Here is a 12,933-nt window from a genome sequence, read left to right on the forward strand (position 1 = left end):
TGACTCATTGGCTGTCTTGGGAAAAGGAGAGAGAGAGAGACCTTAAAAGTGTGGCCAAGTTTTCAGGCCTGCAGGAAGAACTGTTTGGGTGGTGGAGATGGCCTCTGGTTTTAACTATGCTGAAGTAGACGGCAGGAAATGGACACCAGCTGCTGCTGCTGCATGAGGATTTCAGGGCAAAGAGTGAGGAAGGGCGGTGTGCATTTGGGAATGAGAATTGATCTCTGGGCATCAAAGGAGATACGCTGAAAGGGCAGTTCTGAGAATCCTGAGCACAGGAGGAAAGTGAAGGGAGGGAGGGCCAGTGAGGAAGACAGAGAAGAGGCCATCCCTGAGGACAGCCACAGGAAGAGTGGGGCCGATCATAGGAGAGTGGACAGTCAGCTGTGCCAGGCGGCAGAGGCTTCAGAGGCCCCTGGAAGAAGACAGCCTCTGCCTCTAGTTAAGAAAAGCTACAGAGTTGGGATGCTCTTGGAGTTTTCTGTGACAACTCTTCTGTTAGTTTTCCTTCTAGCTTAATTTTCTTAATTTTAATCACTATGTTTCCCTGGGTTGTTTTCAAACACAGCCTAGATACCCTTGCAATGCAGCTCTATTTTAAGGCAGCTTGTGAAGCAGTCCACCCAGTCTCTTGCTTGCTACAGATCTTTGTTTCTCATTCGTTATCGTCTTCAGTATAGTTGCCGAAGCATTTGGTTCATGTAACCCTTAAAAACGCATGAACAAAAATGCTGTAGAATAAACAAGGCTGCAATGTTTTATGCAATAACCACTTGCCAAGTCTTCCCTTTGAAACTGGAGCCATTTTTATGTCATTGGAGTGTAGTAGAATGATCTATAAACAAGATTTCTGTTGAGTTTACATATTAAAACAGATGAAATCATTTTAAATAAAATGTTAAAAAACATTTACTTCCTAGCTCAGACAAAGCTTGGTCCAAAAACATTTAAAAAAAAATCATCGTTCACCCAAAATTCTAAAAAGGAAAGAAGGAAGGAAGGAAGGAAGGAAGGAAGGAAGGAAGGAAGGAAGGAAGGAAGGAAGGAAGGAAGGAAGGAAGGGAGGAAGGAAACTAAGTGTTGATCCTCAGTTCATTTGCTACCTAAACCTGGAAGAATATTTTTAAGATCTAAAACCTCAATCATGGGCATTAATCATTTCTTTCATTCCACTTCATGCAAGTTACCATTTCCCTGTGTTTATGTTTTGGGCTTAGCTTATGAACACTCATTTTTCACCTTCTAGCTTTCTGTGTAACTCTTCTCTGGAAAGGGCTGCCAGGCCACTTGGCACTACTGCTGCTATTAGCATTTCCCGCTGCCTTTAGTGCTCAGTTTGTTCTGTTGGTTTTTAAATTTAGCCAAGTATAATTTCTGTTTCCCTGCTCTACCTGACTCTGCATTAAATTATTCAGAAATTAGAGAGACTGATTTTCTCCCAGAATATGTAGCCAGGTGATTTTTAAATCTCTACAGTAGAATTAACTGGATCCCCCCCCTCCCACTCTCTATTATTTCGTGGGTTCCCTGCACAGCACTGAGCCCAGATGGATTCTTTGTGAGCACTGTTTGACAAGGATTTGGAGGAGGGCGGGAGAAGAGCCTTTTTTCCTCTTTGCCTACAGCTGCTCTCAACATGGCTCCTCATGACTGAAAGGAAATGAATAAAGATGAGTTATCTGAACTGAAAATCAGCCACAGAGCAGAAGCGGTTCACACTCCCCAACCCATGCGTGAATTTCACAAGGAAAAGGAAGCGTCGCCATCATTGATTTATTTGTACATTAATATTTGGGAGGGTTATTTTTTCAATCTTGTACCTTTGAACATTTGGAGCATTTGTGAAAAGCCATATGGTTTTCTGGGAGATTCACCTCACATCCTGTGTGTTGGAAGCTCTTTACACCACACCTATTGGCACGATCCACACTGAGCACCGAACAGAGCTATGAAAATACCATAGACACAGCTGAGAACATGCAAGTAGCATTAAAGGAAATGTGGGCGGTTTGAAATTGCATTTTTGGATCAGCCTTCATTTGGATGGTACAGCCTATGTTTTATTTTAAGTTGCAATTGTTTCCATATTTTGTGTATTATATGTCTCTGGTGATTGATTTCTATCCTTGAAACCTAGATATCTTAAGTGCCCAAAACAATTTAAGCCCTGAAGCATATGAAAAGAGAATTTTGAATTTGGATTCATATTAGGGTAAGGGATAAAGTTCACAAGAAAGGTTGTTTTATCGTATGGTATGTGTTCCCTCTTTCTATACAAGGAGAATGAACATATAAGTCTGAAAGTCAAAATTTAACTAAAATTATCTATTGTTGCCTGAGGTGCTGGTTTACAAGTACATGAACTCTGACCACGGTCAGCTTTTGTCTGCGATGCTCAAGAGGCCTCCTGTGGTTTGTCTGCTATAGACCCCATACTGCTTCTAGCCATGCTTTATATTCACACAGATCTGGGTTCAAATCCCAGCAACATCATTTCTTACTGTATACCCATGGTCAAGTGGTTGAGCATCTCCAAGGCTCAGAGTCTTCATTTCCAACTACTAGTAATACTGCTCTTACAAAGCTGTTGTTGTCAGCTAATGACAGCATTGTAATATTTGGTACATATGAGATTTATATTGTATAGTATATGCCGTTGGCATATCTTAGAGCTTCAGTTACTTAAGAAGCATTGAGGCTCTGTAGCCTGCCCTTTGATAGTTTTGCTTCCAGAATGAACTTTCTGGGTTTGAACATTAGCTCTGAAGCATTGATTTTTGTGGCCTTGGGAATGTCTTATCTAGACTGCAAGGGGCTTCAGATTTATAATCTACAGCTTATGCTGAGAAGTTACTGATGCAACGTCTTCAAACATGTACACTAGTACCTGCTAGATATATACAAAGTGCTCATCACTTTTATTTGCTGAACTTAAAGGGTTGTCGGCAGGTAATATTGATATCTGTGATTTCTGGCATGCTTTTTATAGACAATAAGTGGAGTACTTTTCTGTGAGGAGTAGTCTCTTTCCTCCTTACATATATGTGTAAGAACATATATGTGAAGATACATGTGCATGTACATGTGCACATGCATGGGGGACAAAAGGTCAACCTCAGGTGAGTTCCTCAGATGTTGTCTCCCTCCATTGAGGCAAGGTCTCTCTTTAGGCTGGAGCTTACCAGGTAGACTAGGCTGGCTGACCAGCAAGCCCCAGGTTTCTGCTGTCTTCTCAGTGCTCGTATTTCAAACATTCTCCATCATGTCCAGCTTTTTCACATGTGTTCTAGAGATCGAACTCAGTTCCTCATGCCTGTGTGGTAAGCCCTTGACCAGCTCAGTTATCTCCCCGGCCCCTATCAGAAATATTCTTTTTTATTATTATTAATTTTTAAAATTTATTTTACATACCAACCACAGTTTCCCTCCTTCCTCTCCTCCTGTTCCCTCCCCTACACCTCCTTTCTACTCTGCCCCTACCCAGTACTCAGAAAGGGTAAGGCCTCCCATGGGAGTCAACAACACATGGCATATGGAGTTGAGGCAGGACCAAGCTCCTCCCCCTGCATCAAGGCTGAGCGAGGAGAGGAATCCCACCATAGGGAATAGGTTCTAAAAAGCCAGCTCATACACCAGGGACAGATCCTGGTCCCACTGTTAGGGGGACCCACAAATAGACGAAGCTACACAACTGTTACCCACATGCAGAGGGCCTAGATCCATCCCATGCAGGCTCCCTAGCTGTTGGTCTAGAGTCAGAAAGCTCCGACAAGCTCAGGTTAGCTGTCTGTGTGGGTTTCCCCATCATGATCTTGACCTCCCCCCCCCCCCCCCCCCCCCCCCCCCCCCCCGGCTCCTACAATTCTTCCTCCCTCTCTTCAGCAGGACTCCCGGAACTTGGCCCAATGTTTGGCTGTGGCTCTCTGCATCTGCTTCCATCAGTTACTGGATGAAGGCTCTATGATGACAGTTAGGGTATTCACCAATCTGATTACAGGGGAAGGTCAGTTCAGGCACCCTCTCCACTATTGCTAGGAGTCTTAGCTGGGGTCATCCTTGTGGATTCCTGGGATTTTCTCTGGTACCAGGTTTCTTCCTAACCCCATAATGGCCCAGTCTATCAAGACATCTCTTTCATTGCTCTCCCTCTCCATCCCTCCCTCAACTTGACCATCCTGGTCCCTCATGTTCTCATCCCCTACCCCATCCCTTCTACCCTCTCCCCCGACACCCTCAATTTACCCAGGAGTTCTCATCTATTTCCCCAGGGTGATCCATGCATCCCTCTTAGGGTCCTCCTTATTACCTAGTTTGAGGCATATTCTTAATTAGAAACCCGTGGTTCATCAGCTCTTCAAAGCATCTAAACTGGCTCTTAGTGTATGCTGCTGTTGTACATCCCCAAAGCCATAAAGAGTTCAAAACTCCCAAGAACCTTTATTTCTTATGATGTCCATTTGCCAACCAGAGAATTTTTGACTTTAGGTTAGGCTGTCACATTTCCAGATCCATTAGTGGAGATGCAAAATGGTCACAAGGCATATGTTAGTAGAATTTGAAACATTCTCTAATTTCCTAATGTCCTTCCTAAGATAGAATAAGTTACATGAAAAACTGCTGTAGAAAGGGAAGTCTGTGAGTGCCCATCCAAGTGATCCTGCCACAATGGCAGGCACAAAGAACTGGGCAAAGAGGTGGCATCTTTCCCAGTTTAGACAGTCAGGTAGCAGGGGCTTTTCTATGCCCTGCATGTCTAAAGACAAGTCAGAAATGTTAGGTTCTTAAACACCAGTGTCCCAAAGAGAGGAGAGATCCTGTTGAGTTACGGTGGCATGCCTTGGACAGGGGAGAAGACTTTACAGCTGTGAATACTTTATTCAAGATCATGCCAACAAGTGTGGCATGATCCTGCCATTAAAAAAAAGGAAAAGAAAAGAAAAAAGGCCTATGCCAATTTTGTGGATGTGGAACAATACTTGATACTTAGGTAACCAGACTCTACAGATGCCCTTGTAATGAAAAGTACTGCTTGGGCAAATATTTTCTGGCATCTTTATATTTCCTGTAACTGAGACTAGAGAAGGGTGTTATTGTTGTTCCTAACTGAAAACAAGTTGTAGAGACAATCTTACCAGGAAGAAGTATGCAAAGAACAGAGGGAACTGAGTGCTTCTGGTTGCCCACATATAACTACACTATGACCATAGACTGCTCTACTAAGGACTCTCCATGGTGATGCCCTTATCTGTTGTTATGCTCCAAGATAACACAGCATCCTCTTTCTCTGTATTACCTGCATGGTGAAGATGACAGCATCCTGAGGAGAGGAATAGCAGGAGAGTTATGGACACCAGAAAACTAGAGGTGATGCCTGAAATCTGAAATAAATATGATTACCAGTTCCCATGGCCAGTTTCCATTCAGATTCCATATTACCTGAAGCATCCCTCCACACTTGCTGTTGTAACAGCCCAGAGTAGAGACGTGGAACAGGCCCATAGGCTGCAGAGCATGGTGTTCTCAGTGAGAGGACGAAGGTGTCGAAACTGGGCAGGAGGCAGCAGTGTGAGTTGTACACCTCAGCCAAGAGCGTCAGAAAGCGGGTGACCGTAAAGCTGGTTCTGTCCTTGGGCCAGCTGGAATGGAAGTGTGACTTATGAGAGATTCTGGGATATGTCCATAGTTCTGTTTTCAGGCACTGGCATCTTCAGTCACAGATAATGAGTGAGCTCAGAGATACACCAACAGGTCTGATAAGTTGTGGTAAGCTCTTGCTGTCCAGGTTGTTGATCATGTACCACGTTTGGGAAATATGAGTATACTGACACTTTTACACTGTTTAATAGACAAAATCAGAATTCCCCTCAAGGAAGAGAATGTGTTACCTGAGTAAATGTTTTTCTGTGGATTTAGAAATGAGACTTTCCTTCCCTAGGGCAGAGAATGGGATGTTTTCCTGTAGGAAATCTGAAGTCCTTTTCCTAGAAGGGAGATAATAAAGACAATAGAAAGTGAAAGATAATAGAAAAAAAGCCATCTGGCTGGCAAAGACCACGTGTCTTTGGCTGTGTCTATTTGAAATCTTCATCAAATTACTTTGGTGTAGCATACTGGCAGTTTGGTCTTCATGGCCCTGCTTGAAAGTAGGGGGAAGACGGAAGCTCTCGGCGCATGAGTAGTGTTCCACTTGGAATTTGCAAAGATTTGGGGGACAGTGAATGCCCGTGGGCTAAGGAATTGGCAGAGTCCCCACCAATTTTATCCATACTTAAAGGGCAGAAAAATCCTCAGCCACAACCTGTGTGTAGTATGTGTATAAATAGTTTACTATGAAAGGAAGCAGAAATAACTTCTTAATATATAATCAACTCTCAGAATATAAGTACATTTATGGAGGTGGTAAATTTAGTAGATGTATGGTCAGAATCTAGTCTGTATCTATATGTTGATTTTAATTGCTCAAGTTTAAAGATAGTCAAGCATTTAATATATAGCATATGAATTTTTTGTAAGTACACACATTAAAATTTAATAACAAATCAAAGAAAATAAATTCAAGTCAACTTAAAGAGCACTCCAAGACAAGAAAATGAGACAAGGTGTTTAGAATGCCCCACCCATTTCAGGGACAGCCGATCGCCATAGCCAGTAACACACAGTTTTGGGTAGCATATGTATTTTCAGAGCTTTGTATCTGTTTCAAACTCCTTACTGTATTCCTTGTTTTCTTTTTTGTTTACTTTATGATAGTATATTTACCAACATTGCTTATGGTGTTCACAGAGTACAAGATGTCACAACACAATAACGTAAGTGTCCTTAGGGATCACCAGGAGCCATCTACATTTGTTCTACATTGGCCTCCTTGTAGCTTTATGTGATTGCACTGCAGCCCACTTACCATGTGGTTGAGGGAGACTCACAAAGTCATGAAAATGGAAGCACAGTGTCACCCATCTCTGGAGTCTCGGACCTCCTGGAGTGTCTGGTTGTGGCAAAAGCCATAGAAAGACAGGTAAAGAGAAAAGAATGAGGAGAGATTCAGGCAATCAGGCAGAATTCTAAACCAGGAGACCTTGGCTCTGGCTTGGCCTATTGCCCCTGGAGGTGGCCTTTGAGTTGACTTTGTGCATGGTGATAGGATTGTGGCTACTGTGAGTGGACAGAGAGTCCAGCAAGAGCTACCCACACAGAATCATTGGTGTGATCTCCTAAATTGGTCAGAAAGAATGGGTGTAAAGCTGAATGCCTGAGTTGAAACCTAGGCATTCTCTATATAATTTACAGCATGTATTGAGAAAACCAACTGGGTGGTGTTCCTAAAATGCATGGTGTACTGCTCAGAACAGTACATGTCTCCATAATGCCAGAGCAAACATAACTGTGCTTTGATATGAGGTAACAGCACATGCTATTTCCACACTAGGCTGATCCTGAAATAGGCTGTGAAGTGAAGGTACCAAAATCATTAAGTCACAAACCTCTTCATTACTCCATCTGAGCATCCTTGTTAATATACCCTTAAATTCCTCAGGCGAGCTGGCTCAGTAGTAAAGCTACTTGCTGCCAAACTTGATGACCTGACTTTTGTCTCTGGAAACCATATAATAGAAGGAAAGAACCGATTCCAGAAGGTTATCCTCTTACCACCACAAAGTGCACAAATACATAAACAATAAGTAAATAAATACATGAAAATTAAAACATAAATCCCTTGACATTTTAAAAACCTTGAGGAGGACAACATCTTTGTATTAAATAAAACTCAATGAATCAAAATTTATTTTGAATTGTTTTTATTATACTTATTATTATTATTATTTGTGTGTGTATGTGTGTGTGTGTGTGTGTGTGTAGGTCAGGGGAAAATTTGACAGAGGTCAAATAGTTCTTTATTTCTACCATGTGGGTTCTGGGAATCAAACTCAGCTCTTCAAGCTTGGAGGTAAGTGCCTTTACCTGCTGAGCCACTCACTGGCCCTAAAAATGGCTTTTAAATCTAAGGTACAGTTGCAAAATAAAATACTGTGAACTACTGAAACATAGAAATTCTTCTTAGCATTCAGCACATGGAATAAACATAATAAATAAAATATTAGTTTCCTCCTCAACTTGAGTCAATAATTTGTATTAACAGTTTGTAAAATGGCATGTCAACATGAAATCTAAGTACATGTTTTGTATAACACTAATGTAATAAAATCTTCAAAGAAGTCAAGATAGCAGATTAACTATTCTGCGTTCCCTGAGCTTGATGCTTAGAAAATACTCACTATCCTCTTGAGAAGTCAAATGTTTGTTGTTTTCTAAACCTGTGAAAGAGAGGTACAAACATCAGAACAGTTACTGCCTTCTTGGGTAGGCCAGTGGCCTTGGCATGGACAGACTGGAAAACCCCTCAGGAGAGGACTGTGTATTATCTGGAATGTCACATTATATAAATATGGTGATGCTGGCCTCCTTTCAGAAGAGCATCCTCTTAAAAGAAACACATTATCTTTAGTTTGCACAACACTTTTTTTTTTTTTTGTAGAGTGCTTGCTACAGTCCCAAATAGACCTCACTTGTCCAGTCAAGTAACGTGTTTTTATTTATTGGCTCTTTTGTTTAAGATAGTATAGGGATGCTGTGATCTCTTTAAGTAATACATTTTTTCCAGAAGTATTTTATTTACATTCATGTATACTTTTTCATTTATTTATATTAAATATTTCTTCTTCTGGTATTCTTAGTTGTCATTTAAGCTTTTTGTTGAAAGAAAGTGATTGTTTAGTGATAAGTGTGAGTTCTTTTCACTTTCACAAGAGTATTGTGACAGAGTAGGAAGGCCATCTGAAAGTGGAAGAGATAGGTGAGAGATTTGACTGGCCTGTCAGACTGGGGAGAGGCTCTATGGAGGCACCAGTTTGAGGAGCAAATGGAAAGGATGAATGGAAGCAAATGTCCGTGCTTTAGGTGTGGGAAGAGAGGAACCAAGGACACTTCCGGGCTTAGGACCCTGGGGAAAGCAGAGGTCTTCCAGCCAGGCTGCTGGAGTCAGACACCAGTACTCACAAAGTGATGTGGGGGACATACTGTGTCAGTCAGCTTTTTGTTGGTGTTGTTGTTGTTTTTCCAGACAGGGTTGTTCTGTGTAGCTTTGTGCCTTTCCTGGAACTCACTCTGTAGTCCAGGCTGGCCTCGAACTCACAGAGATCCGCCTGCCTCTGCCTCCCGAGTGCTGGGATTAAAGGCATGTGCCACCACCGCCCAGCGACGGTCAGCTTTTTGCTGCTGGAACAAAAAAGGATGAGAAAATGAACAAGCCAGCTTTAAGGAGGGAAGGTCTATCTTGGCTCACCGTTTCAGAGGCTTAAGCCTCTGCTTGATTGGTCCATTCCTTTGGGACCCAAGGTAAACCAAAATGAGACTTGTGGTGGAGTAAAGCTACTCACCACATGGCATCCAGGAAGCAAAGAGAGAAGAGGATGGGGCCAAGCTATTCCCTGGGCACTGCCCCAGTTCTCGACATCTTTCAACCAGGACCAATTAATGCCATCCAGTTATGACCCTCTCAGTGGGCACCTACTGATGATGACAAAGCCCTCATGATCCCTTTGCTTCCCAAATGTTTATCAGCTAGCTATCAGTCCTTCAACACATGTACCACAACAGGACATTTCACATTCAAACCATAACAGTTTCCCTGTCTGCAGCTTAATTCCTTATTTATCAAACTGAGAAAATTATAGCAATAATGATTATATCTACATCACATGATTATTATAAGGATGAAATTAATATATCTAAAATGTTTAGAATGTTGTCAAACACATACTAAGTAATCAGTAAACTTCAGCTATCATTATTAGTAGTGTTCTTGTTATTGTAGGTCTCTTTGGAGAAGGAACATGCAATCAGAATAGATAGTCTCAGCTTGAATGTGTGACATTATCCCTTTCTCTTGGAACACTAGTGATCTCCAAATTCATAATGCTATGAAACATGAATTTAGGATACTTAACGTAGTGTTGTCTCAGTTAACATCTCTATCTATATATTTAAAAACTGTCTTAATGTCCCTAAAATTATCACCTGTGTGGTTTGTTCATACTATTTCCAAAGATGATAACAGAATGTGCCCCTGACCAATAAGGTGTTTAGCCAGATTTTACTAACTGGGCTAGCCAAGCCTGTAGCAGATGTTAAAACAACAAGCTAGACCTTCTTGCAATGCTGACATGGAATGCTTGACCTCAACAAGAGGTCAAAGATTTTAAACTGAGGAGTTGGTGGAGGGAGGGTCTAAGGAAAAATACCACTGAAATTAGTTTAAATTATTTTCTAAATTATTTGAATTGAAAAATTATAATTATGTCCGCTTAGGGATTTGATGTATGTGTACAATGAGATGAATAAGTCAGGCTAAGTCACTTACCTGTAATTTCTTCATAATGAGACATTTAAGATCGACTCCTAGTTATTTTGAAATATACAATATGCTGCTATTGACTGTAGTTGCCCTATATATAACATATCTAAATGTTCCCCTTGCCTAATGGAAAGTTTGTGCCCTTTGATCAGGAACACCTCCTCACTCTCCCTCCTGAGTTACTGAGAAGTGAGATAATCCACATGAGAAAAAAAATGTATGTACATAGCCTTTGTGAATTTGTATACACAGACTGAGTACCATTATAGCCATTGTTGTAAGAAGATGGCCCGAGAATAGACGAGAGAGCCCAAAGCACAGGGCTGTTTCATATAATGCTTACTGGCTGTGTGGTTACTTAACCATCATGTTTATATTGTCTAAATCTTAGTTTAATCATTTAAAAATTGTGAGGCGAATTAGTATCTACCTCCAGGGGGAAGCTTTTGATTCCTGGAAGTGACAGATATTGTACAGTGTTTACATAGTAGAACATTGGGAACAAACTGTGTCTAGTAATAGAATTGACAAATAAATTATAATGTAACCATACAATGTTCAAGGGTTTAATAAGCTCTTTACTCATTGATGTAAAAGAAATCACTGCCACCTGATACCCAAAACTACAAGGAAGTCTTAATGCTGTGTAGTGGAAATAATAATTATAACAAGTACTGTTTATATAACATCCTGAGCTCTTTATAAATCCTGAACATATTACTTATTAAAACTTCACAACATTCCTCAGAGAGACCTACCATTATTACTCCTCTTTACACATGAGTCTGTCAGGACAAAATAACACTAAGAAATGTGTCCTTGTAGCAAGTTGTCAGGTCTATAATCATTTGAAGAAACTGGGGATTTTGTGACCAGATAAAGAGAGAGTCAGGTCAATGAAAGATCTCCCACCAAACTCTGTGATTTCCTAGGCAAGCATAGGTAGACTTAGCTGTGCTGCTGCTGAAGATTAAAAAACACTTACTATACTAGTGGCATAATCTGATCCACAATGCAAATGGAAACCATCATACTCAGTCGATTGCCAGTCAGGCACCAAGACTGGCTGCACATAACCCTTCTCATCCCACATCCAATCACAGACCATTTCTGCCTCCCTGTTCTATACTGCCTGCCTTATTGAACACAAGCCGTGATGCACTGAAGGAATCCACGATAAATTTGTAAAACATCATGTCAGGCCCTTTCTAGTCCCAGCATCCCCTGGTGATCCATGGTTGGGGTCTAAAGAAACAGAACCACACAGAGGAGAAGCAGACACCAACTTTCCACGGCTGCGTGTTGAGTGAAGCAGACGTTTTTGTTTAAAAGACAGACAGCTGAGAAACAGTTATTTGATCCCTGCTGCTCGAGGGACAGAGGGAAAGACAGGTATTTTTGTAATCGCTCTTCGGTGTTCCCTATGAAGCCTAGTTCATACAGTCACAACAAGAACCCAAGCTCTAATAATACATTGCAGCCGACCACAGATATGTTACAAGCATTATGCACCGTTGTAACTAGCATTCAGCTTCCTTTTGATTACTTCCAGGCCTGTGACATTTAGATTACTACACAGTTCTTCCAACCTCAGACAACTTCCCAGAGTTAGCAGCACACACATCTAATAATCAAATACCAACATAGAAGCTGCAAGCGCTTGGTGTCCTGTCTTCCATCACATTTGTTGTGATGGAGTGAACCAGCACCTTATTATGAATCCAAAGACAAAGGATATAGACTAAATTTAACCTTGCCACCAATTTGCTGTGACCTTGAGAATGTCGCTTAAACTCTGTGAGCCCTTTTTTCTTTTTCTTTTTTTCCCTTTATTTTGAGAAAGAGGCTCCGTGAAGAGCCCAACCTGGCCTCATACTCACCCCATAGTCCAGTCTTCTCTCAAACACTTCATAACCCTTCCTCAGGTCCAGAGCGCTGGCATCCCCTACACCATCAAGCCTGGCCCTCAACTCCCTGTCTGTGAATAAGAATGGAGTTTCACGTTGCCAGGACACCTTTCCCCTCCAGTGTCCTCACTGAGTTCTGCTTCCTAACAGTCCCAAGAGTCTAATGCTCCCAGAAGCGAGAGGATTGTGGTTACAATCCTTCCTTCTGCATTTAAGCCTTGTATAACTTTTCTGAAAGGGAAGCAAGAATGTTTGCTTGGGTGTATTAGAGATGATTTGTCATATATACAAGTAATCTTTATGTTGTTAACACTATCGAAGTTTGTCTTTCTTGTCATTATCAGAAATATAAACACAATTTCTAACTCTCACCTAAGCCTTCCTTTTGCTAAATTTTATTGGATTTGCAGCTAGCTTAAAAATAGTTATTTATAGCCGGGTGGTGGTGGTGGTGCATACCTTTAATCCCAGTACTTGGGAGGCAGAGGCAGGCAGATCTTTGTAAGTTCAAAGCCAGCCTGGGCTACAGAGTGAGTTCCAGAAAAGGCACAAAGCTACGCAGAGAAACCCTGTCTCGACAAACCAAAAAAAAAAAAAAAAAAAAAAAAAAAAAAA

At 41.4% G+C, this 12,933-nt stretch overlaps 1 protein-coding gene across 6 annotated transcripts in view; it reads left to right on the forward strand.

Moving 5' to 3' along the window:
- Positions 1-12,933, forward strand: part of Cdk14 (cyclin dependent kinase 14) — a 587,756-nt gene that overhangs the window by 536,245 nt on the left and 38,578 nt on the right. The window lies entirely within an intron of this gene.

The sequence above is a fragment of the Peromyscus californicus genome, unplaced genomic scaffold (assembly GCF_007827085.1).
Source record: "Peromyscus californicus insignis strain IS unplaced genomic scaffold, ASM782708v3 Scaffold_6__1_contigs__length_162567912, whole genome shotgun sequence".
Lineage (NCBI taxonomy): Eukaryota > Metazoa > Chordata > Mammalia > Rodentia > Cricetidae > Peromyscus > Peromyscus californicus.